Source organism: Xiphophorus couchianus, chromosome 18 (genome assembly GCF_001444195.1).
Source record: "Xiphophorus couchianus chromosome 18, X_couchianus-1.0, whole genome shotgun sequence".
NCBI classification, from domain to species: Eukaryota; Metazoa; Chordata; class Actinopteri; order Cyprinodontiformes; family Poeciliidae; genus Xiphophorus; species Xiphophorus couchianus.
This window is the reverse complement of record NC_040245.1, coordinates 5,137,629-5,165,325: the sequence shown is the minus strand read 5'-3', so window position 1 is coordinate 5,165,325 and position 27,697 is coordinate 5,137,629.

The window sequence follows — 27,697 nt, the reverse complement described above, 5'->3', positions numbered from 1 at the left end:
AAGAATGAGGAACTGAAACATCAACCCCTGACAAAGGAAAGCTGGCTCACTCTTGCTGGAGTGGTTCGTGATGTAATGCTGACCAGACCAGCCAGCAACCATGCAGAGGAGACGGAGAAAGGTGTCATCAGCCGACGATGGATGAGGAAGCACACCGCGTCCTCCACTGCAGCCATCGAGAAGACATCCGGCAACAGAGGAACAAACACCAGCAGCTGACATCATCACACAGACGCAGACATGGTTAAAGACATCCTGCTGGACCCGGAGCTTGAAATTGGGCCAGCACAACCCACCAGTAAGAAACGACCGCAAGAGACATCTGAGAAGCCAGAACAACCGGAATGGACAATCTACACCGATGGATCCAGAAAGGGGTCCGACCAGTCGGCATACTGGGGATTTATTCTGAAGCAGGATGGCAGAGAGAAATGCCGTCAGAAAGGAAAAGCTCCCGGTAGTGCTCAAGCCGGAGAAGTAACGGCAGTACTGGAAGGATTGCTGGAGCTGGTGAAAAGGAAAATCAAGAGTGCCAGGTTAGTAACTGACAGTTACTACTGTGCTCAAGCCCTTAGAGAGGACTTGGCCATTTGGGAAGAAAATGGTTTCGAGACTGCAAAGGGCAAGCCCGTGGCACACAAAGATTTGTGGAAAAAGATTGCTGAGCTAAAAATGCAGTTGGAGATAGAAGTTGAGCATCAAAGAGCACACACGCATGAGGGAGCTCATTGGCGTGGGAATGATGAAGTGGACTGTTATGTCCAACAAAGGAAGATCGTCTTTGTCGGTGTCGAGGTGGGACAGAACACCTAAGGACAGGTGGTCCTAGAGTAGCACGGGGACCAGGTAGTACGGTGCGTGCATAAGGCCCTCGAATATGCAGGCGTGCTACACCCCCGTGAAGAACTGAGCAAGCAGGACTGCTGGATGTCCCTTCAGCCCATCCGATGCAGCTGTGTGACTTTGAGGTATGTGGTCGATACGCAGGGCACCCAGGGCAGCGGATGGAAGGTTTGTTCATCAAGAGCACAGTCCCATGGGGTTCAGTCTGCATGGATGTAGCAGAGCCAATGGGATAACAGGAAAGAGAGGTGAGACGTACCTCTTGGTGCTGATGGACACAGTGACAACTGCTAGAAGAGCAGGTCTTCCCCTGCAGAGGAACTCCGTTCACGTCACAGAAAGCAGGGAGGCGAAGACACTTCTCCTTTTTGCTTAGAGAAGGAAAAGGGAAGTTGCAGCTTGAAGTGTCACTGAAAACAGTGCAGAGAGTTTGGATTAAAGCTCAAGATCGGCCTGCAACTACGGTGATCAAGCTGAGATTCAACGCCCAAGATTTTGTAAAGTAAGTACTGAACTTCAACACAGTACTACTGATGAAGAAAGGGGTCCATGAGGAAGCAGTGCTCAAGCCAGTTCTTAGCTACAGCGAACCAGAACATTACAAGAAGATGGCCAGAGAATCAAGCACCATGCCATCCTATATTAGACTGGCCACTATTACAGGAAGGTTGCCGTTCAAAGAACAACTTCAAGGCTTTGGACTGGGAGGGCCGTGAAGAAATTGGACTATGCTAAAGAAGAACTCCTGTCACAACCTGATGGATTAAAATGGAATAGGATCATGATTACGGATAAAGCGTCATGATGCTTATGCTTTTTGCTTTGCTCTGCTGAACAGCCAGAATTTGATTTTTTTTTTTTTTTGAGGCCTTCTGTCTCAGCCCATCTTCCCTAAAGAACCATTCCACATCCTGAAGAACCGACAGTTCATCCAGCGAAGGTTCCTTTAGAAGAATCAGAGCGATCCAAGTTTTCTTCGACATTCATCACCTCATGGGGGAAATCAAAACTCCAAAGAGGGGGTGTCAAGAGAAGTGGAGTTTTGATGACTACACTGAGCCCTCTGTGAAAACTGAGGATGAAGAATCTGCATCTTCACATCCCAGACGAACCTCTTCTCTTTCTAGTGGATGAGGACGGCGAACTGCAGGAGGGTGATGGACTCCCAGCATGTGAAAGGTCTGACCTCGTGGAGGGGGTGTCAAGAAAATCCGAGCTCATCCCACTTCCCCATGCTGGAGATTTTAGTTTAACAGTAATAATAAATAAAGTTATCTTTAAAATGAATCACTCAAGTGACATCAAGGCCCAACAGTAGACTTAAGTGTCAATAAAATAAATCTAGTTGTGTGTGTTGTTTTTGTCTCATGCAAACTTTGCTTTAATTCTACTTTTTTCTATCTAATCATAAGAAATCATAGTCAGTCAGAGAGAGTCATTAAACAGGAAAAGCAGGTTTCCTGGAAAAAGAGGAAGTTTCCAGCCTGCAGATTTATAAAAATAGCTGAGACTATTTTAAAGCATGAAAGTTTTAAAAAATTAAATCTAAACATTATTAGTAATTGGATAAGATTCAAAGTAAAATACTTATATGAATATTGGTTTACTTGTAATAATACACTTATATTTGTGGGAACTACAAGAAAAACAAGTAACTGTAACTTTAGTAGTAAATAATTAGAATCATGTATTATTCTTGGTTTCTTTTCAGAAAAACATCTGTAATAACTCACATTAAGATTATAATAAGAATAATTAATAAGTTATGGTTATAAAATCATAAATGAATGATAGATCAGAGAAGCTGAAGAAAATAAATGTGATATAAGTTATGGTTATAAAATTATAAATGAATGCTAAATCAGAGAAGCTAAAGAAAATAAATGTGATATAAATGTGATTTTGACATTAAACTTGAAATGGTGTAAAAAGGTGTAACTGCAATTAAACATCACTGATATGTTGGAGGTAGAGAGTAGGTGAAAGGTTGTGCAGGCAAGGGACACAGGAGGTTGAGCAACCCTGAGACATTGGCACAGACATCAGGAAATGTCTGTAAGACAGTGATGGATATGAGATCATCTGTCTAAGCAGACAGCAGGCGCACCAGGGGGGTGGATAAACCCTATAAAAGGTGGGTGCAAAAGAGGAACCTTTTGTTGGATCCTCCGGGCAGCTTCGAGCCAAGATCGAGATGGACAAAGAACTCTGCAGCTGAAGAAGAGCCGGGGCCACGGAGCCGGAGACTGTCCTGCACATGGAGACCAACCCGTCTGGCCCACAATCTGTGGCTTCGAATCGCACTTCTCTCATCGGCCGGGTTCAGACCCCAAAGACAAAGATGAAGACAAAGACAAGGAAGAAGAACTGGTGCCTTTTTTCCTGCCAGCACCAAGTCCTGTGTGACCTCAGCATCCATGCGGAGAGGAGGCTCATCAGACCTGCGGAGATCCTGGCCTTCGCCGATCAACATCTTCCTCCTGCTGCCACACCTTCTTCATCATCAAGCCAGGTCTGGGGTTCGAAACGCCAAACTCCGTCCGTCTCTCTCAAAGGTTCCCTTTTTTAGTTCTCAGTATCAGCAGTAGGGAAAGATAGACTAGATGATTGATTTTACTTATTTGATTATTTCTGCTACTGAATTAAGCTGTACTGACCCTTGCAAAAATGCCTTACTAATAAAATATTTAGCATAAAGAAAATCTAAAAGATGTTGTGGACATTCAGTTAATGAGTCACCTTAAAGTTCTTTGATGGTTGTAAAATAGCTGTGATGTTTGATTCTGGAGAGGAAGAGGTGGAAAATGTTTTTAGGTTGCTGGTAGCCCATATTTAAAACCTCATCCTTGGGACTCGCCCGAGTCACTAAAACCTACCTGGTTCAATAACAAATGCAAGTTGCAAAATAGAGAACGAGCGACCGTTAACAGGTGTGCTCTGTGAAACTAGTTGGCTGTAGGCTGCTCAGTCTGGCTAATTCACAGGGGGAAGAAGGGTGGGACACCTGGATGTAGGCCGTCAGATAACCAGGCGAATCGTTTCTCGAAACCAGCTTAAACAGAGTTTACTTCGGTTCTGGACAGGGTAAATCCCAGCAGATTTAGGAAACTCAACGGACCCGTTAGACGGAGAGCTGGTAGCACATCTCCCCTCTCAGAAGAGGAAGTACGAGAGTGAGAGAGTAGAGACAGAAAGGAGGGGGGGGGTGTTGCGCAACAACACAGCCCACACATTAGCCGACAGAAATCCTAGGTATAACGGTTCGATCGTGTGGTGTCCAACAATGGGCACAAAATAATGGCTACAAGTTCAGTGAACTAATTTTAAAACCAGGCATTAATCAATGCTTTACTACAATCTACCTGCAATGCATGTGGCTAGTGTCAGCGTAAAGTCCTGACTGAATGAAAATCATTATAACCTATTTACGTCACGTTAACGAAGAACAGCTGAAAAGTTACCGGGTTTATCAACTGCGGTAGCAATTTCGCTCCAACTCCTCCTCTTGTCATTTCTATATTTTTTGCATGTTGAATAAACAATAATGTTGTTTCCACATATCATCTCCAATGTCCGCTGGACTTCGGGTTGCATCGTATCAGCTGTTTGGGATTCCCCGATGTAATTTCTCCTCAGAAAGCGCGGAGGAGAATCCGCGCTTTCTGATTGGCTGCCTGTCACATTCAACAGGTTGAGTTAAAGATCCCAGTCGGGGAAAACCCCTGATTTGGATCGGAGCGCCACGAAGATCTACCATAACACACCACACAATCTTAGAAAGACCAACGTTTTAAGATTGTTGTAAGGGGAAAAATAGGAGCAAAAAATCATGTAGTGTGAACTATTGCATCAGGTAGTCCATGTGCCCATCTTCTCTATTTAAATCTAATTATTACTGAAGGGCAACATAATATACAGACTTCATAATCTGCACTCTTTTGGTTGAATGCAGTATTTATTTCCACTTTGGCTTTATGTTGTTTAGTTTTTATCAAGTACATTTTTTATTAATGGAGACTGAGAATCCATTTGGTTTTTGTTTTTGGTTGTTTTGTTTATTTTGTTTATCAGCTCCAGTGTTAAATATTCTTTTGAAAATAAAGTGTATCTATCTTTAGCAGGAAATCACATGCATTATTACGTCATTTCCATTAAATCAGTGTAAAAAGGTCTTCAAACAATATTATCGTTTATCGCAATAATTTTTTGAGACAATTAATCGCTCAGCAAAATTTGCTATCGTGACAGGCCTATATATAGTATAACTATAAATATAGTTGCATGATTTAACAAATATGTAATTTTTTTCACGTATTTGTTGAAACTATCACTTTGTTGTGGCAGTATTGGGAGGAGTTTTTTCACAGGTTGTAATTACAGAAATGCACCGCTTGGCCAAAAACAACCAATCAGAGCCGGGAGAGCAGTCTTAGTGCTGTCAATCAAGCTCATGTATGTGCCGTGGAGTCACTTTGGTCCTTAAACTTCACAAAATAACAACCTGTCTTCCACACCAGTCTGGCTTAGTCCGCTTTAATGAAACTCTGGTTTATTTGGGAAGGTGTGAATGCGCATCCAAACTTTAATGCGAATTTAAAAATTGAACTCTGGTCCAGCTACAAACCTCAGTTTTGTTTTGATTGAAGTGAACTCTCGTGCAGTTCGAATCCAGGAAAAATGGCTCGTTGTCTTTTACCAAAGAGAAATCGTACAACTGCTAAAATCTGATGCCACTCCATTTTTGTTGACATTTTGTGAATGCTGTTACTTTCATTGGTTCTTAGTACAGCTCCCCCACAGGTTAGGAGGGGAAAGTTGTTTTTTTATGATTTGGTTTGTTTGACAACCAAATATGAAAGCACCCAAACCAGCTGAAAATGTAACTGATAGGTTTATTTTAATTCCTATCTAGCAAAGATTCAGACCAGTCAATTGTCTTTTCTGCAGTAACAAATGTTGCAATTTTGGTCCCCAATCAAACCGAATCTAACAGACTATGAGGTGTGAAAACAGCCTAAAAGAGCAGCAACATAACAGAATTAATTTTTATCATTATTACAATGTCAATGTTAGTCTTGTTTTTGCATTCCAATGAATTTACTCAGCAATTCCAGAATCTTAAGTATGAGTTTTACTTGACAGCAAAATATATATTCACAACCTGTAGCTCTTCATGCCCTTATTCATTTCTGAATAAAAATCACATCTACTCTGCCTGACAATGTTTTTCACTTATAGCTGTTATCTGCCGTGCTATGCTAATGCTACCATGTTCACTCTCTGCTTTGACATGACTGAGAACTCAACCTTAACAGTAAAAAAAATCATACGAAAGGAAACACAGACAAGAAAACACTTGAAAAGAAAACAGAGCCGATTCTAATAAATACCACAGTTACAAACAGCAGCAGAAAAAGGGGGCGGAGCCGTCAGTTACTGGTTACTATGGTAACCAGTAACTGCCAAGAGCAGCGTAGCAGAACTTAAAACACGAATACCATGTCTGAAGGAACAACTTTTTGACTAAACAAAATAAATTCAAAGACTAAACACATTTTGACAAACTTCACATCTATAATTTTGTTAAAATAAAACCCTGTTAGACGCTTTGAGCAGATCACGTTTCACGGAAAGCTGCAGCAGCAATTTCCAGTCTCTCCGGATCAACCCTGATTTGGCATGTCAGGGAAATAAAGTGTTCAGTTTACAGCTCCAGTCACGGCAGCGCAACTTGCTGAAAATTATGGACACAACAGAAATCGGGACTCGGATTCTCCATTTGTGATTAGTTTAAAACTGTCCTGATCAGATCACGCACCACAAATCTGGAACAAACCTCCAGAAAACTGCAAAACAGCCGAAACAATGAGCAGTTTTGAAATTCCTTGTTGCTGAAATGTGCTATACAATGAAACTTGATTGATTGATCCGTACTTTTTTAACTAACAAAAGATCACACGATTATTTTTATTACATCAGGTCCCGTTCTGTGACATTCTGTAAATCTTAAAAGGTAAAAGATTTCTGTCTGGATGCAGTTAATCATGGTTGATAATCAGTTCTTGTTTGTCTGTCATTTTGTGACTTTTTAAAAATGCGTTCCGACTTCTCCATGTGTACTTTGAACTTTTGTGGACGTCAGGATGGTAAAACACAGAGGAGTCTCCAATCACTGGTGATTTTTGTGAGCTACATCCCGGCCTTGGAAAACCGGTGGAAATGGGGGTCATGCAGGCAGCGGCTCTGAACTATTTCCAACATTTCCTCTATCAAACATCGTGCCACCATTACAGTCACTAATGGACCTCATTTTGTCCATTCCGGCGCATATATTTCAGCGCAGTGACTGATGTTACTCCACCTGCTTTTAATACACACTGCAGTCACCTGAAATATGAAAAATGTTTGAAAACTGCAGCATACGAGGTGCTGCGGGTTGCATGTTTAATGTTGCACATAAAAGCATTCCTTTTAAAAGTTTTACTGCTAAAGGTTGGATTTATTGCTTCTTTTTTATCCTCATCTATCTATAGCCAATACTGCAATAGAAACTATGGTAGAAAAACCTTAGCTTTCTTTGCATTTCATAATTAAAGCAACATTTACATTTTGGCCTGTTTTTCTAATGGTTTACAACAGAAATGTTGTTTTATATTTCATTATCAGTTTGGGAGTCATAGTTGCAACAAATACCATCAAAATGGAAAATTATAGAAGCTTTTACCGGAAGAATTCGAGCAAATCGTTCCTGCTTCATCTTTTTTTTTCACCATTTGACTTTTATTTTCCAATGCATAGCTTTTTGTGGAAGTGTAAATAACCATAAGATGATTTTATTTTGTGCTTTTGAGTGTGTTTTAATCTAGAAAATTAAACCAGAATCTGTTTAGTTGAAGATTAGCTCTGTGTACATGTTTGGTATATTTTATTTAATTACATCTTTCCTTGAGTGTCGAGGTTCATGATCTGGAAAAAAAAACATTACAAATTTATGTTTTAGAAGATTCAATAACTAATAAAATGAGTAATGTGAGTTGAAAGAGACCTTAAAGTCGTCCTAAGAGAGTTGGCAACATAAAATAATATCTGGATTATTTGTGGTTATTTCAGGTATTTACAGCCTTTTCCTCTCCACCAATCAGTGTCTGAATAAAAAATAAAAAAATGTTTGTAAGACCTAACTAGGTATAATGTTTATGTACATTTATATAAAAAATTATATTGGTGGCTGAAAATTATAATACAATATAATATATATATAATATAATACTAGTTTCAGCTACCAATAAAATTGTTTTTATAGGAATTATATTTTTTAAAATATTTATTTAAAAAATAATTATATGGGTGGCTAATAATTATTTTTATTTATTTAAAAATAAATAAAATTAAAAAATTATATATTTTTATTTATTTACAAATAAATAAAATAACGTTCAGCCACCAATATAATTATTTTCTATATAAATAATTTTTTACTTTTACATAAAAAATAATGTACTGAATTATTTTATTTCATTTAGTTTTATTTAGTTACTTCATAATTGAGATAGTTTTCACCTACCAAATATAATTGTTTTTTTAATGTAAATTATAATTACCTTGTATAGTTAAATAAAAAATTACATTTGTGGTTGATTTTTAAAAAAATGTATTTTTATCTATTTATTTAAAAATAACATAATTTTCAGCCACCAAATAATTATTTTTTAAATGTAGGTTTACAATAACAACGTTTTAATTTATAAGTCACCAGCGATTGTTAATTTCATCCTTCCTTGTTTTTTCTTTTTAAATTATCTGGCGTTCCCCATCTAGTAGAAACACCAACATATTGGAAAAATGGATTGCAGCTCTTGTGCTTCTGTTCTCATTAGTTTGAATAATCTAATTAACTTCGTAAAGTAATGAGCCACGAATGCTTCAATAATTGTTTTATACTCTGTATGAAACCCTCTGCTTTGCTTGCATATTTTATTTTCCATCTGAAACATGGCGATGCTTAGCTTCCAATTGCTACCAGAATTAGTAGAACGGTGATATACCACAAAACCATTACATGACCAAATTAAACATTTAAACATTGAGTAATAATTTATTTCATTTATTAGTGAAGCTCACAACAAAAGAAAACGTCCAGTTCCAGTGAGATTATCTGCACTCATGAAATTAAACTTTTATTTTTTTTCCAGGGTTGAATAATCCTAAATTATGCAACTGCAACAGAAGAACTGGATGCAGAAGTTTGCATTTATTGTGTTTCATCTCTAATTCAGTCCAATTTCGGTACATTATTATGAGTCTGTTTTGTTTGGTAACTTCGAACGTCAAACTTTTAAGGCGATTACAGCTTCAGATAAAGACTGCTCTTTTTAGGAACTGCATGGAAATCTTCCATACTGTAAGATTACTTTCCAAATTCCTCCCATCAGACACGTTGAGCTTACTGGCCAATTATTCCCTCTCTCAATTAACCCTGCGACCAGCGCCTCCGTGCCTCAGCCAGACAATTTTACTTTTTCTCATCACGTCGACGCAGCTGATAGAAACGGACAGGAAAGCTCAGTGCTTCCATACCGACTGAACCAAATATCGCTGCATAATGCCAACCAACACCAATGGGATTTACATAATCCGTAAAAGGGAAACTCGCAAAACCTGTTGCGATGTGACACAGACTTAACTGAAAAGAAGCAACAACAAAAAATAAAAAAAAGCTTTTGCAGGGAAGTGGATTTAGTTTTAATATAGACTTGTGTTGACAGGTTTAAAATCTCTTAAACAGTTATTTTACATATTAAACAGTTCAGTCGTCAAAACATTTTTTGAGCCCCATCTCAATCCCAGAGGTTCTGAGTTAGAAAGTTATTCAAGCCTTTATATCGACTTGGATTTATTTTTGCACTTCCTTGGATATCAGGTGTCAAACTTACGTCCCGCGGGCCAAATCCGACCCATCAGAGCTATTTCTGTGGCCCTCCATGTTATTGTTTATATCTGGAAATTTTACACATGCGCAAAACGCTGAAGGGCAAAAAGACACCTTCTCTACAGATGATCTGTCTGATTTTTTTTATTTTGTAGCTGAACACCGAATTCCACAGCATATCTTCATGTTACAGTTGTCATAGTCAAGCTAGCATAACTAGCCTACTTCCCTCTCTCTTGCTATTTCTTTTTTTAAATTAAAACTTTTTCCTGACCCCATCTTGTTTTCAGAGTAGCAAAGCACTACATCCCTTTCTCTTTTATATATTAGGTGTGCAATTAAGATTTAGTGTGTTATATTGACAACTTAACAGCTAAAACCAATGCTAGTAATCGTTAGCAAGTAGCGTTTTGCCCTCCAGCAGGGAGATGAGGGCGGGGTCTTGCAAAAAGAAAAAAAGAATAAACAGAACAGAATAAAGACTGGAAAACAACAATCCGTGTATTTTTTCTTTTTCATGCACTCAGGAAATTGAGTTACTAAAATACATGAAATCTAAATTATTGAATATGACGCTAAGCTAATCAGAATGCATAAATCTCTAGAATTTGAAGAGTGTACTTTCGTTTTGCAGTTTCCCCAAAGGAAAAAACAATCCTTGACTTGTGTATATACAATTTCTCAGCAAATGGCTTATTACCTCAATTTATACTTTGCAGGAAGAAATGAACCTCCATCACCATTAAAGCTAATCTTTACCTGTGTGTGGAAATCTTGCTCCTCTCCACCTTCTGACCTAAGATGCTCAATTATTTTTGTCTCACCACCTATACAACTTACCCTTCCTCTTACAGACTCGCATGCAGTTTTATCCATTTATCTCATGCTAAGAAGAACCACGTTGCCGGGCTGCTCAGGAGAATTTCAGCCGTATATGAGGTTATTAACGCAAAGTTGGATGTTGTAGGAATAAAACTTTTCAGCTATGAATGCACATATAAGCAACTACTTTAATTTACTAGATATAATTAAATGTAGTCATTAAAGCACATATTTTATGTTCTTTTACTGAGTTCCTTTGAGGAGCAGGGATCTGTTATAAATGGTTCTTTGTTTTGCGGATGACCAATGAGATTTTAGGTGAGGCAGAGGGGAAAAGAGGAATGTTCCTCAGCTCTTCTTATATTGCCACCATTTATTTAATAAGCAGGCTTTTATTACACCTCTGGCCCAGTTGGTGTTGTGCCTGCAAGTAATCTGGATTGTTTAAAAGCTTTCGGATTTTACATTCTTTAGAAAAACAGATACAGCAAAAATAAAACATCTGATAATGCACTAAAGCTGTTTCCACAAAGGAACATTAATTCCACAAACAATATCTGACTTTTTTTTTTATTCCTTCCTCTCCCCCTCATGTTAAGCACTACCTTAACTTGATCTATGGATTTCATTATCTAATATAGCTCTGTGGATTTAATTTGTTTGCTGCGCAGTGGGGTTCATTACTGTCAAATGTAGTGTAAATTGTTTTACAGTTGAACCCAGAATGCATCTTTGGTGACCACAAGCCACTGTGAATTTTACAGAGGAGAAAGGCTGACAAAGAAATATTTAAGCTCCTGTGTAGTCCCAGAAAACAAAGTTTACAGGCACTGGAGTAGAGAATAGCAAAGATGTTTCACTTTAGAAAACTAAGGAAATGTGCCTGGTTTTAAAATGCTTTATTCTTTGTTTTTGATAATCAGAAAGGGGGGAAATGAACCACTAAAAGTGCAGTTATCCTAAAGAGTTAAACAGATAGACAGCAACGTTGAAAACGTAGGCATGTTTAAAGCGTGTGAAGACAAAAATATAGTGACTCGGGCGTGATGTGGTGGCGTAGTGGTTACCGCGACCCGTATTTGGAGGCCTTGAGTCCTCGACACGGCGGTTGCGGGTTCGATTCCCGGACCAGACGATATTTGCCGCATGTTTTCCCCCTTTCCTGTCAGCCTACGTTCATATAAGGGACACTAAAGACCGCCTGGAGGGATAAAAAAAAATAATAATATAGTGCCTCTATTTATCTGGCTAATAGATAGCTGTTGCTAGGTAGCAATTCTTACCTTTCCGGACTGATTTTCAGGGTCTTTAGTCATTTCATTGAGAAATCTTATTTTACAAAACAAAAGTGAGAATAACTGCGTGTAGTTCATGTGAAAATCCTGAAACATGTGCGACATTGATAGTGTATATTTATTCAAGCTGGCTGTCTAGCTAGCTCTCTATTGCTAGCTAGTATTTTTTACCTTTCTGGATGAATTTCAGGGACTTTAGTCATTTCATTGTGACCTACTGTGAAATCTTCTTAGTTTACTAAACAAAAGTGAGAATAATTATTTGTAATTCATGTCAAAATCTTGAAAAATGTGCAATTGTGAGAGTGTGCATATTTATATGAGCAAGCTAGCTAGTGGTTGATCCAAAATAAGAATCATCAGTGTTATGTCTCATACCAGAATCAGATGAGTCTCTATATCTTTTTTTTCTATACAATATTTGCTCTTCAAATATATGTGTGTCTTCCAGGTGTTAGAGGATTTCAATGCAAAGAGTCGCCTGCTCTGAGATTAGCTGCTCACAGAAAAAGGTTTGAACCGATTTCAGGGGCTTTCATCATTTCATTGTGACCCACTGTGAAATCTTCTTATTTTACAAAAATAATCATTGTGTGTAATTCATGTAAATGTAGTTGAAAAATGTGCAACGACCATGACAATGTTGCCATTTTATTTTATTCTCCTTTTATATTTCGGCCCCGTGAAGCATTTACAGCTCCATTAATCAAATACAGACACCCTCAGGTAGTCGGTGACAGCAGCTCTGCGGCAGACGCAGCATTAAGAAGTGCAGCCGTCATTATGACAAAGCACTGTTTGTTAAAGCCATTATGTAAGAAATATCCACACTGAGGGCTGGTCATTAATGTGGGTCAGGACTCAGGTCAGAAGCTTGGAAGAGAAAAAAGTGTAAAATCACAGCTCATAATTCAGGTCGGTAAAATCCTTAAAGATTTTAAATAATGATTTCTGTTTCTATATCGGGTATATACACTGTAAAACATTAGAGCTGCATTTAGTTGCCTACTATCTTCTACACTTTAAGTCAAATAAATTTAGCAAGTTTCAAATTTTTTACCTAAATGTGAGTTTGTGGAAGATAAACTTGCAGTAGTAAGTTGTGTTAACATTTCATTAACTTTGTCAAACCTCCAAGAGTTGGAAAAACTAGTTCTTAGGTTTACACTTAAAAAACTGAAAGAAGAAAAAGACATGAGTGGGAACTATTTCCCAGAATGCTTAGCGGCATGTTTTTGAAACCTGACTGTGTGTTTTACTAAGAAAAATGTTTATTTTTATGCAATTAATAGTTTGCAAAGCTTGAGGATAATGTCCTGGTCACACTAAAGGTTTAAATTGCGGCATTAAGTTAATAATCACAATTAAAGATTACTGAACTTAAAAAAAAAAATTTTAGGCAACTTGTCTTGATATTATATCAACTTCATAAACTTTCATTTCTGAGTTAGAACCTAAATTCTTGTTAACTTAAATTGCATTTTCAAGGCAGCAGGTGACTTTCATTTTAATGTACTTAGCAAGCTAAATATTTAGTTTGATATTTAGCTCCAAATGAAGCTCTTTCTTTTCTTTAAAGGTGCATTTATATGAAAAGTCGACCTCAGAGTCACTATAAGTAACTCCATCTTTCATTTTTTTGTTAGATTTCATAACTGCTCATTCAGTTTCTTTATCTGTTGTTGCATGAAAAAATTCAAATATGCATTCTGGGGCCATAAATGAAGGCAAGGCCATGTCTTTCATTGAAAGCTCATTGGTGATGCTTTCATAGAGGCAGCACCAGTGATTAAGCAGCAGCTTTAAGCTAATGGCTTCAATAATTGATGACACACTCTACATAATAAGCCAACATATTTATGTGTGTGATCTGAAAATATAATCATTTATTATGAAGCTTTAAAGCCTAACCCCATTTTTTTTTAGCAACAACTCTATTATCTATTGTTTATTATTTATTAGGCAATTTATAACATTATAAAACTCAACCTGCTAAACAGTAAACTCTCCAGCATGTCTGCTAGAAATGGTTTTGCTGAGGAGAAAACACAGCGTAGCGTAATGTGTCTGTTTCCCGAAGGCATCCCTTGAGACACTGCAATTATCCGAGGGTCATGACATCCTCTATCGTCTGCATTGTGACTGACACAATTGCTCATGAAATGATGATGTCATGGTGCGCACAAAGCCACTAAATGCCCAGGGCAACCGCGCGCCTTCATCTCCTCATTTGAATCTGCTTTGTAGGTTCTTTGTGCGGTTCAGAAAATTGTTGCCAAACATTTTCTCCTTCCTGTTGGCAAGAACAATGTGCAATCCTTGCCATGGAGGGGAAAGCGTATTTCACATCCATGCACACCTACACATCAAGTGGCACAGATTAGAGACAAGAGGCTTAGGGCATGAAAAGCACAAATAAGATCTTGGAGCATTCCCATAGTGAAGCATGCTCAAGCATCTTAGGTTCCCTTTATTGCCAGCCTCGTATGTTTTCCTGCTGAGCTTTGTGCTGCCTGAAAGCTGGATGACAAATACTGAAGGGTGAGGAAAGCAGCGCAGGGCTAGCATGGAAAATGGAAGGGAGCATTATAGTCTTATCAAGTTGACGCAAGCTTTTGTGTTTACTGAAGGAAAACAGGACACATTCCTCACCGAGAGGAGTGTTGTAATTTAAGTTATACAAGCACCAGGGGTGTCAAACTCATGTTTGTTTTGGGCCAAATCAACATCATGAATGCTCTTAAAGGGCCTGTTGTGCCAGAATGCATTGATAAAACCTATTCACAAACTGTTAAAATAAAATATTGATGAATTATTAAAATTAAATAATATTATTGAACATCATTTCAGTCCCTCCAGGATTTTGTGTTTGCAGTACTAATTTGGAAATATTTGCAGTATTTGCGCTTGTAACCCTCCTATCTTCGTCTCAGGTCCAGTAGGTTGACTTCACGACAAACACATTCAGGTTCATTGTATTTATTCTAAGAAAATAGGAAATAAAGTTAGTGGTTAACATTCAGGTTGCGAGAATGCAACCTGTTGAATGTTGAATGTGACAGGTAACCAATCAGAAAACGCGGTGACGGAAGCACGGAGGAGAATCCCAAACAGTTGACATGGCGCAACCGGTTTGTGTGGTGTGTTGCTCCTGCCGTGTGGCTGGACACACGAACCGATTGAACCTGTTGGACTTTTATCGGCTCTGTGGTCACAGAGGTTTGGAGAATTGGCGACAGTCCTTAGATCGTGCCGTGTGAACCAGACCTAAAACTCTAAAATAAGCTCTACTCGTCTCGTCTCGACCACTACCCTAACGCTCTCTGACTCTGGTCGCTATGGTAACGTTTACATATCCCTTCAAAATAAGATACAGATGCTCAACAAAAATTAACATCTTACTTTCGTAAAAATTTTATCTCACAATAACAACAAATGCTACATAGTGCCTAGCTATGTAGCTAGACGCGTATTATTTAGAGCGGGGGTGGAATGTGGGAATCACCTACCGGGATAAATCCATCCTCCTGTCTCTTCTCTGGGCCTTTTCTCCTTTGTAAAGAAACTTTCCAAAGACATCTGATCTGTTTCTTACTCATTTTGCTGCTTGTGGGCTCAATGTTTCTGCGCAAGACGTAACCAAGAGAATCTGGTAAAAGGATTTTCAAAATAAAAGATCCTCCACAGTTAAATAATACATAAAACGGTAATATTTAATTATTTCTTGTGCGGCCCGGTACCAATTGGTTCACGGACCGGTGCCGATCCGGGGTTTGGGGACCACTGCTATGAAGTACCTCTTTTTCATCGGAAGCGCAGCCAGTGAGGCAGCAGCGAGCTGAGCCTCACCTGGAATTGATCAACCTCTGGCTAAATGCACTGGCTCCCATTTTATGAGAGCATGCTCCTCTTGTCTGTATGTCGTCAATAAAATGGCTAAAAAACATTTAATATATGAACTGATTTTCCATTATTTAGCTTATGTATATAATGTGCAGTGTTTTTTGTCACCAACTGTTTGTGTAATGTGTTTCGTGTGCTGAGGAGCGATCAGAAACGGCAGAGAACAGATACGAGGTGAGGCAGGCAGTTCTCTTGCCTCCTGGCAGGGGGCGCTCATGATCCCAGACATTGTGACTCCATAAATGCAGAGTAAGAGACAGTAACAGCGAGCTAGCCATGGAGCTAGCCATACAGTAAAGTCAAGTGCAGCGATATATTTATAATTCTCTCCTCATACCACATCAATCACTTATTAATAATCGCAAAATAAACATTAAGCCTAAAACCATACCACTGCAACAGACTGAATGTTCTGCTCTTTGTGTGGGAAATATTTGACTGTTTTTTTTGTGGTGTTGTTGTCAGTTGCTATGGCAACGAGTCTACGCGTAGCTGCGCTGATACAGAGAGCGAGAAAGACGTGGTTTTGAGTTGTACTTTAACGGTTTTCCACTTTGCTGTGGAGCCCAGCACGAAATTCATAATATCTACATGTCCACGTTTGATTGAGTTAACGGAATTATTCTACGGCGGCAACGCGACTATGGATGACATGTAGAAGAATCGTCTTTTTGACCTCCAGCTTTGTCCGCATGCGCGAAATTTCCTTATGTAAATAATAACATGCAGAGGGTCTATATTTGTAAATATGATTATGATTAAGTCAGTGCCTCACCAGCTACGAACCTCACAGCATTTCACTGGCTGGTAGTAATGCGCCAAAACGCTACATTTAAAATTGATTCTTAAAAAAATCTGTCTGATGACACAGTTTGTTTTCTTTCCATAAATGTTTTTCAATAAAATAAAACATTTTAGGTGGAAATTAAAACATCTACAGCTGTCACATCTATGACACATTTGTGTCGTTATACTTTGTGTTTATTGGAATGATGGGTCAAAAATTGGATTAAATTTATTTTTTCAGACATACAGAAATTGTTTTTATTCCTCAGACTTAAAATATCTAGGAATAAATGTTCAATGTCCTACACAAAGTCAAATGTTCAAATAAATATTCATTAGCAGATCAGACTTGGTTCTTCAAGCATTTGGCATGCTGGTGTGAGTGAGTCTATATTAATGCGAACAAAGCATTTGTAAAGCTTTTAATATGTGGTGGGAATATGTTATTGCAGTCTAACATTACAGTTTTACATCTATATTTTGTTGTTTATATATGTTTTTACAGAATTAACTGGTCTGAGCAACACTGAAGGTTTTTCCGTGGAGACATAACCTTCAGAGGTTATGCACTTGCAAAAGAGTCACACACTCTATTCAGTGTTTTTTTTTTTTTTCACCTGTTGAATAAAACTGATATATTGTCTGCCTTCTAGCACAGCTTTACTCTGACCTGTTCCAAGAGTGTCTGATTTTGTAAGCTCTCATATTCCACACAGAATATTAATCAACCTCACTGAAGGATTTTCACCTGAACAGTGCTTGGTAATTATTTTTTTCCACAACACATGAAAACACATATCTTTATATTCTCTTAAAATGAAATGCAGATATGCTATAGTATGTTATATAGAGAAAAAAATGTTTGAAAGACATGAGGTAATCCTTTAAAATTGTGAGTCTTTCACAAAAAAATCTTTCTTTCGCTTTATCATAATTTTTTTATACAATAGTTCTGAGTCAGAACCTTTTATATTCACGTGTTTCATGTACATCCATAAATCTGTCGCGCATGCAACATCCGCAAAGAAGAAAGCTGCTCCTCTTGGCCCACTGGGTCAGTTGGGACGCTGATGGGACGCTTTAAAAGACTATTGTTGTGTTCAAGTTGTGCAAAAATTTGTTGACCTATCACCAAAGACTATTTAAGACTAAAATAGCATCTCAATGCTAAACATGTAGCAGCAGTACAGATATTCCCAATGCTATTACCAGGGTCAACAGTTCACATTTCTAAACATGTACTTTTTCAAAATTACATGGATGATCAAGGTTTCCTTAGACACTTTAAAACAAAATGGTTATCATAGCATCTTGCACCTGTCTGGTGGTTAGATAACCAAAATACCAGATTAGTAAATGTCTTTATCGAGCTCATATATGTACTTATTAGATAATATAACAGCAAAAATGGTTTTTTGAAGTAAAAATATTTTTTTTGATTACGTGATTTTCATTTAAAATGTGCTAATTTATTATTAATAATAGACCACTCTATTAAAGCAATTCAAAATTTGCTTTTTTTATAAGATAGAGAGGGGTAATATTTAAAGTCTTCATGTTTGAGAAGAACAAAGACAAGGTGATTAAACATTAGCTTAATTTAATGTGGATCGGGTTTTATTAAAGGTAATGTGTAGTATAAAGTGTAAATCATAAAGTTTATTCATTCTCTTCCAATGAGAAAAGGCTTTTGTCTAATCTTTGAAAGTGGACTTAATGTTGCTCTCTAAACGACCTGCAAAGTTTTATCTGGAATTTGTACTTTTAGAATTAATTAGAAATGAACTTGTTTAAAGTGTGAAAACCTTGAAGTCTTTCATGCAGAGGCCTCTTCTATTTGGTTGGAAATATTGAACTGCTTAATTGTTTTTAGCAGCCATGCTTTCATACTCCTGCTTCTCCATTTGTTTTCTCCTAATGACATTCTTATATTTGGATCAATGGACGCCAGGTGTTGTGTTGCAAGCCATAGAAGAAACAGGACAAACAAGTTTCAAAGGAGGATCTTTGAAGAAAGCCGCTTTTTATCAGTGAGCAAACTCCCACAACTTCAGCCCAGCGCCCTGAGAAGCTGCTTGCAGCAAGATTCTCTAGCAAAGCGCATCCCTACACATAAATATGCTTACATCAATACTAGTATGTACATTTGAGCTCACTTTGACTGTGCATTTGTGGCTAATTTAAGACTAGAGTTATGCTTTTAGGCATTCAATTCTCTTTACGATTTGTTTACTGGTGTCCTTTGCTCTCCATTTAAATACTGCACACATTCACTGTTTACAAAGACTTACTGTACAGCCTAAATGTTCATTTAATCAGAGAATCAAACATACATTTTGACCGTATTGATTGAAAACACTGTTGTTCTGTTCTCAAACGGTGGTCCTCGGACGCCCCCTGGTGGTCCGCAGGGTACTGCATGTAAACGACCGTTGGTTTGCCGTGACGTCAGCTCAAAGTGCGACGCTACTGCTAGCTTATTAAAGGCTTGCTTTTAAAAATAATGGTGGATAAGTGGCTTAAAACTGGCCATAGAAATAAAAAGCTGAAGACATGAGTGGAAGGAAAACAAACCAAGTTTTGTTTTACCTGGAAAACAAACAAGGTAAAACACACCATGGTTTTACCTGCAGAGCCTAAAACCATGGTGTGTTTTTTGTTGTTGTTGTTTTTTCCTTTAGCTTTCAGAGGGTTTGGTGGTTTGGTTTTGCTTATTTTTTGTTTGTCCATCACTAAACTGGGTGCTTAGAAATGTTCAACAGTGCTTTTGTACATTTTGGTTCTTTCGGAGGAAACCAAATTATACCTGCAGAGAGTATGGATGTCGTTCACTAACGATTGGATCCCGTCTCAGTTGGTGAGAACTGTTCTTAGTTTTTTTACGACTTTGTTTGCTAATAATGTTCTGCTCGCATGTCAGCAGCTATTTTTTTTTTATCTAACTAAATGAGCCCTAATAGTTCATCCATGCATTCAACACTTGGTAGAAAAGAGCAACTTATTTTTTGATTATGTGTTTGGCATCATTGGTAAGCTTTCAGAATCTGTAAATAACTCAAAACACCATAAGTAGATTTGTTTTTTAACAAAGAAGACAAGAATAAGTGAGGTTGTATATGTTAAGATGTGTTATTGTGGGGCAATTTGAATGTAGGTGATTTTATGTTAGTTTTTATAACAGTTTTAACATTGTGTTTAGAAATGATAAAGTACCAATTCTGGACTTGCTAGTGCAGAACAACATATCTGTCTCTCCAGCTCCCTTTCGCTGGCCCTCAAATGTCCTTTGAAGTGTAATAGCTATTGTTTTTTATGTCAGAGAGTGATTTAAGGGCTTGAAAAAGGCACAGATTTGGATAATCCTGCTTTTAAGCATTGTAAGAAAGTTTGTTTTTAACTCTAAAAAATGTTTTCTGTCTGAATATTTTACTTTGAAAGAAGCAACCTTGGATGGAGAGAGGAAATTGCAGACAAGCTGGTATTTGTGTGAGACAGTTCGAACGTAAAATGAATTTAAAAAATAAAGGAAAATCTAAGTTTTCAGGGCTGTTTTATAGCTTCTAGATGTTTTATCAAAGAAAAATATGGCTGAGGTTTTCCTTGTTTGATGGACGCATCCGGCCCTTCATTCACCGATAACAACCAGTCCCTTGTGACCCCTGCAAGGTTAAAGTTGGTATAGAAAACATGAAAAGATGGATGGATGTCATCCTTTTTTCTGCTTCCTCCCACACACATGGTTGTCAACACCTATTTTCACACCTGTCTTCCTACCGTCTTTAGTCCTTCACAGCGTAAAACCCGGCTTGTTTTCAAATATTTCAGACATTCACAATAAGAAGCTTTTCTCTTTTTTACTCTAAGTTGACAAATGTAGGATCTTATTATGAAAACATATTTTAAATCTGCTTTTAAAACAATTGTTAAGTCTATCTGATGAAATGACCCAGGATTTTTCGGGGACATTGGAGATAGAAAAGAAAGGAGTAGAAAATTTCTGTCAAAATGTCAGAACTTTTCTAGAAAAACCAAGGACATTTCTGAATAGGAAAAGTCAAAGATTTGCTAGAAAATTATTAAAATTAATCTTAAAACAACCATTTCTGTTCACCCTGTGTCCCTAATGGGGTCGGGAGGGTTGCTGGTGCCCATCTCCAGCTACGTTCCGGGCGAGAGGCGTGGTACACCCTGGACAGGACGCCAGTCTGTCGCAGGGCAACACAGAGACATACAGGACAAACAACCATGCACACACACACTCACACCTAGGGAGAATTTAGAGAAACCAATTGACCTGACAGTCATGTTTTTGGACTGTGGGAGGAAGCCGGAGTACCCGGAGAGAACCCACGCATGCACAGGGAGAACATGCAAACTCCATGCAGAAAGACCCCGGCCGGGAATCGAACCCAGGACCTTCTTGCTGCAAGGCAACAGTGCTACCAACTGCGCCACTGTGCAGCCCAATCTTAAAACATATTCAATAAAAAACATGCACATCTGTGAATTTCAAAAGTCAGTTTCAAAAAGTAAAATTCGACTTTTGACACTTAGAAATGTTTTTTCTTAAAACATTCTTAGATTGATCTCAAAATTCCTGCCTTTTTTTAAAGAACATTTTTGACTCTTTTCACAGGATTTTGTGGAATTTTTCTGAGATTCATCTAAAAATTTCAGAGATTTTTCTAGCAAATTGTTGATTCTTCAAACTAAAACATGTCCCATTTTTTCTGGAAAATTTCTGATATTAATCTAATAATTTCAGTGCAGCTAGCAAATTTTTGATTCTTAAAAGTAAAAAAAAAAATCCCCTTTTCTCAGATCAATCTCAAAATTTAATTTTTTTCTAAAAAATTGTTGAATCTTCAAACTAAAAGAAATCCCTTTTTTATGTACATTTGCCTGATACACCGTCGTAGACATGCAGGCAAATAACTCAACGGTTCACATTTCAAACCCAACGCTTTTATTCTTTCATTTTCTGCCGAGTAAAGCTGACCCAAAGTGTGTTTGAATCTTCTTTAGTCTTTTGTTTATGAGCTTTGGGGTCTTTTTGTTTTGTGTCGCAGTATGTGTCTCATTTTGTGTCCCGCCTCTGAGTCCTTTCTTAGAAGTCACTAAAACAGTCATAAAATAAGAATATTTAGAGGGATTTGTGAAATTATCAACCAAACTTGGCTTGCAAGTGTTAACCTGCTGGGTAAGTCAAAGATGTTGATTCAGTGTGAATACTTACATTCTCTTTTATTGTCAAGAGACAAAACAAGAGAATATCTTCAGGATTAGTTCATTTCAAAATTACCAAAAAGTACCGATGGGGGTAAAAATACTAAAGTTTCACTATCTTACTGCAAATTTCCTGTCCATTGCTAAATAAAATGACAAGTGTGGTTTCTATCCTTGTCTGTTTGTGCAGCGTCCTATGACTATTTTTAAAGTGAAACCAACTAAGTAAAGACAATATTAGGTTACAGATGTCTGTTTTTTGATGGGCTTAATCAAAGCAAATATGTTGTTTTGACGTCCTTCACGGCGGAGCGGGCGTGACGTCACATCCGAAGGGTAAATATTGGACATATTATTTAAAACTATTTGTTAATTCCAGGCCTCTGAACCACAACTCATAAATCTTTACACCTGAATGTGTAATTTCATCGATTCTTTGATATTTATAGATTTTTTTCTCTCAGAAATTATAAATTTTTCATCCGAGTATCAATACATCAAATCCACATGAATTAAGTGACATCTATCACAGATTACATTTTTTACCCAGTTGCACATGTACGTTAAAATGACATGTAATGAAGCAACCAGTTACAATTAATTAAATAATCAAATTAAATGGATAAATTACATTATCTAATACAAGTGAATAAATCAAAAAAGATTAATTTTCTGCACAACTAAATACACAAAGCCACACAATTAACATTTAAACAAAGCAAATATATAACAAAATCAACATTTATTACACCAGTATTACCAATACTGGTTCAATTAATTCAATCCAAGTGTATGGAACAATCTCAAAATGTCACCAAAATCAATCTTTCAGAAAATCTTAAAAATGTATTTGAATCGTATTATTTGCTGACTATTGCGATATACATCGTACCGTGAGCAGAATATTGCTTATCGTATTGTATCGTGAGATTAGTGTATGACCACAAATAATGCCGTCAATACACATTTATAGTTACTTTCATTACTGCATGTTGGCTGAATAATTGAGTAGACATAAAAGTATTAACCCAAATCTAATCATCATGATTATCTCATGTACATCTGCAGAGATGAATAACAAAAAAAAAGTGAATCTGAAAGGACGGATCCGGCTGCTGCATCAGAAGCAGGACCTTCAAAGGGTTTGTGTTGCAGTAAATCACTGCACTCAGCATCAGCCATGATCAAAGGCTGGAGGTGCAGCTTGCTTCTTCTCTCTCTCTTCCTTTCTGATCTAAAAACACCACTGGACCGTATTAATCCGTCCACCACATGGTTTGTTTTTTTTAACATAATCACAGAGCACGCAGTGTACTACTTTAACCGTCTTAATGATTGCCCCTGTGATTTACACAACTTGACACGAGGCAGTGTGCATTAGCTCAGCGGGGAGTCATTATTGCCCTCTTTCTTCTTGGTTCCTAAAAATGTTGAGAGCTTTACTTGAAAACAGAAAAACAACATAAAAAATGTTAAAAAAAAAAAAAAGTTTGGCTACCATTCAAGATTTGATGTATTTCCAGGTGTTATTCTGAGACAAAAAGCATCCAACTACTAACGCTAAACTGAAAGTAATCCAGCTATTTCACTGATTACTTATTTTCAAAAGTAATTGCTTAGTTACTTTTCAAAAAAATCAAAAGTATAACCTGAATGAATATACCTTTCACGGTTTCCCCCAGAAAACTTGCTAGTTTCCCCCAGAAAACCCTAGACCAATGGTTGGGCGCCAGGGTAGTCATTCATCAAGCGGCCCATTGTCTTTTTGAGTTAAAAAAAATTTGCAAGTGATTTGAAAATATCACTTTACAATTATGTATTATTAAAAGAATGGAAGATTAATACCTAAACACCAACTATAAAGTCTTAAAAATGCAAACATGTTAAAAAGACTTTAAAAAACCAAAGCAATGCTTAGCCTGGTGGGGGCATAAGTAAAGCCTGGTGGCCCGCCAGGCTTATAATACACTGGGCGAAACTCTGCTTTCAGACTAATTCTAATTCCATCACATAAAATTTAATCAAATGAAACCATCTCTTCTTAAAACTTGTTTTGTTTTGCATCATCAGACATTCAATGAAATGCAATAATCTCTGATCTGAATATTTTTTCCCACACATTTCAATATAGATTTAATACAAATCAAGTCTGTTAAACTGTATTTCTTCCTATTCCACCAACTATTTTTGTTTTTGCACTCTTTCATTCAAATACATAAGTAGAATAGAGAAGAAAAAAAACAGCGATAAGATAAAATAATTTCAACCACTCTTCTGGCTCTACTCCACATTAGTATTATTTACATACCTGTATATCAACAACTGATGAAGTGCAAAGAGGAGTAATAACGAGCTTTTAAAAAAAAAAGTCACCTGTTTAGCAGGAGAAGGATTGCTTAAACACACCATGATGTCTGGCGTTGATCTACACTTCTGCCTGTTACCATGACGATGCACGCTCTTGCAATTGTCATGAGACACTCGCAAACAAAATCACGGTTTCGTGAAGTGTGGATCTGCTTTGTTGGACATGACAGTAATCCATTACTTTACTCGTTAGTTCGGAAAAGTAATCAGATTACAGTAACCTGTTACACAACACACTCTTGTCTAGTGGGTTTTTTTTGTCCCTGATTTTTAAATAATATTAACATACTAAATTTAGTTTAGAAAACTAAATTAAATTTGCGTCATGTTCAGTAGCTATCCAGAGCCACTAAGGCTGAAAATATATATTATTATTTGTATCTTTATTCTAGATTTGTAAAATTTATTTTCTCTTACCTGCACCAAGAAAGAGAGGACACTTTTATAATTTTGTATGTATTTATAGGCATACGTATCATTTTTCAGTATTTTATCTGTGTACTCAAGTAGGCTGAGTCGTCTGTCTTTGTGCAATGACACTAAAGTAAGTCTAAGTCTAAACGGCAAAGTTTTCTTCCAGGTGAGCAATATTGTTGCTTTCAGATTGTTAGATTAATACAGTTATTTAATCCATGGTGGCATTATCAAATTAAGCTTGTTATCATGCGTACTATCGTTACATATTTTACTTCTCTTACTATTTAGTTAATGCCAGGAATAATCCCAGTCAATCTATACATATTTAAAATAAATCTCTAGTGTCACAATAGAAGTAAAACCACATTATGGCAAAAATAAGGCTTGGAATAATTCGCGATTTTGAAAAAGGTGCTATAATTACAAAAAACAACCTTGCAGGAATTTATCTCAGCTCAAAGAAGCATGGCAAATATATCTGTATTTGTTCAGCCTAATTATTGCCTCAGTATCGTTTCTTCTTTGTAGTTCACCTTAGCTTTACTCTTTCTAGGACAAGGGTGGAGTTATGTTTTAATTACCAGTAAATAAAATGAAAAAATTAAACCAGCAGCAGAGTTGGTCCATCTCACCATTGTGTTCATATTTACTTAGAGATCACAGATGGGCTGGCTAATAAACTTATGAATATTCTCATATGTTCCTCAATGTAATACACAAAACGCTCGTGGGATTTGAAAAAGTGCACATATGCACATTTCCTTTCTCTTTAATCTCCCAGTTTTACGCTTCAGGTGGTTCTCTGTTTACTCGTCATATGGAGGAAGAATCCGGTGGGCAATGAAGGCATAAATTAGTGTTAGCCCAGGGTTAATTGTGTAGAAAATAAAGGGATAGTTTCATAATAGAAAGCATAATTGTATATGCTGAAGTTACGAGGCGTCTCCGTGAAGTGGCACCTATTCATATAAATTGTTAGGCTGCTGACATTGTCTCATACTAACAGTAAATATTTACCTAGCCAGCATCAAAACAGTGAGTTTTTCAACCTTGGCAGAGATATTGCTAGACATATTTTTGTTGTCAATAAAAGTTCTGACTTTTGAGCTGAAAAGTTTGCCAAGTACGTTCATGTAATTTTAAATAAAACACATTCTCAAATCAACAATGTTGATGGATAACAGAGGCAAAAAAATGTATGATTTCATTTCTATCTTGTAACTCTCTTTGGGATCCAATTTAAATTCTGTCAAGCAGTAGATGAGATGAAACTGATGTTCGTTTTAAAGACCGGAGATGCAGCCCACAGATGGCCAATCAAAAAGTAATGCTTCAGCTTTCCTCTTCTTCTTCTTCTTCTTCTTCCTCTTATTTATACAGCTTTCGCCTCTCAGAGCTTTGGAAGACAAATTAGACTCCCACTCATTCATCTTTTTTATTTCTTTAACTTGACAGAGAGCTTCAGAGATCTTATTTACCCTTCAACTTAATACTTCATAAAACCTAAATCCTTTGCATCTCTGCAGAACCAGATAAATCGAGTTGAAACCAGATATTATTTTTAATGTCTGACTTTAAATCTCACTACGCTTTTCCTGCTTTTATTCATTTAGCACTGAATAAAAACAGTATTTTTATCCTGTTATTGCTACATTATTGCTACTAGCTAAATGGCAATATTAGTTAGGTTTTTTTTTTTGCCAATGTAAAATTTAAAAGTTTACATACATTTCTTGGGTATTGCCTTGGAAACCACATGATTTGAATATCCTAACACAAGAAATGACATTCAGCTCTGGCCACAACTTTTCTATAATAGATTTTATGACTTTGTCACAACCGCTCCAAACACTTAGTTTTATTGCACTGAAAAAACTAAACAGGTAATAATAAGTTTATCCAGCCACATATATTAGGTTTATTAAGTTGTCTTATTAGTCAAATGTAAATAAATTAAGCTTATTTCGATTACATGTAAAAAATGAACTCAACTTTTTAAGTTGTAGCTCCGTTCTCTTTTTCAGTGTCACCTAAAGCTGCTTTATAACAAATTTGGTATTCTTACTTTCTTTGACCACTTAGAATCCCTATTTGTGTCCAAATCTTAGGTTCCTTACTAATAATGTCTTGAGATGTTTTTTCTATATGTTTCATCTCTATAACAGATCGCCTTCACCTTCCTGAATATTATGATGGCTGGACATTCATGCTAACAATTGTTTGAGCAGATGCAGTGCTTTGGCTGCGCTACACCTGCCTACCTACAGTTAAAATGCACTACATTAATTATGATAGCCGTTAAAAACATGGCGAAATTACACATGAAATCCTGTATTGTAATTGAATTAGTCTAAAATATATGTTAAAATAAACTTGTAAAGAAAACACAGAGGGGCAACAGCAAAAGGGGAGGGGCTGTCAGTTACTGGTTGCTATGGTAACCCCCAACTCCCAAATAAAAGTCAGGGGGAAAGTAAACCTTTTGACTAAACAAAATGAATTTGAAGAATAAACAAATTTTGACAAACTCCATATCTATATTACTGTTAAAATAAAAACCCTGTTACACAAGCAGCGGGTTTTATTTTGCCGGTTGCCTGAAGCTCACCACCACAGCTTCGCAAACCCGAATGATCTGATCCTGCTTTGGCAGCGCTGAACTCGGATTAGTTTTGTCGCCGTTATTCGGCTGTCCATCATTGGGCTAGCTGTCAAATCACAGGATTGGAATAAATTGCATTGATAAAATGTGCTTATAGAAAGAGAGCAGGTGTACAACCCAGGGAAAGATGTTAACACGAGTCAATTAAGTGTGCCTCCCACCTGTGATGGAGAGCAGATTCATTTCTATTTAACAACAGAGGAAATGAAAGTTCATTGGGCAATATTGTTGTGAGGAGCGGCCAGATGGGACATGTTTCCAAAATAGTAACAGCCAACGGCAGGGAAAGAATCAGAGGAGGGAATTAGTCCATCACTCGGTGACAGTTTAACTCGACATTGTGAAATGGATGTGTTGGTTTTGCTGGAGCAATCATAAATTTGTTAGATTACTTTGTTTAACCTTCCCTTAGCCTTTACTTGAGAAAATAGCCCAATTAAAAGTGCC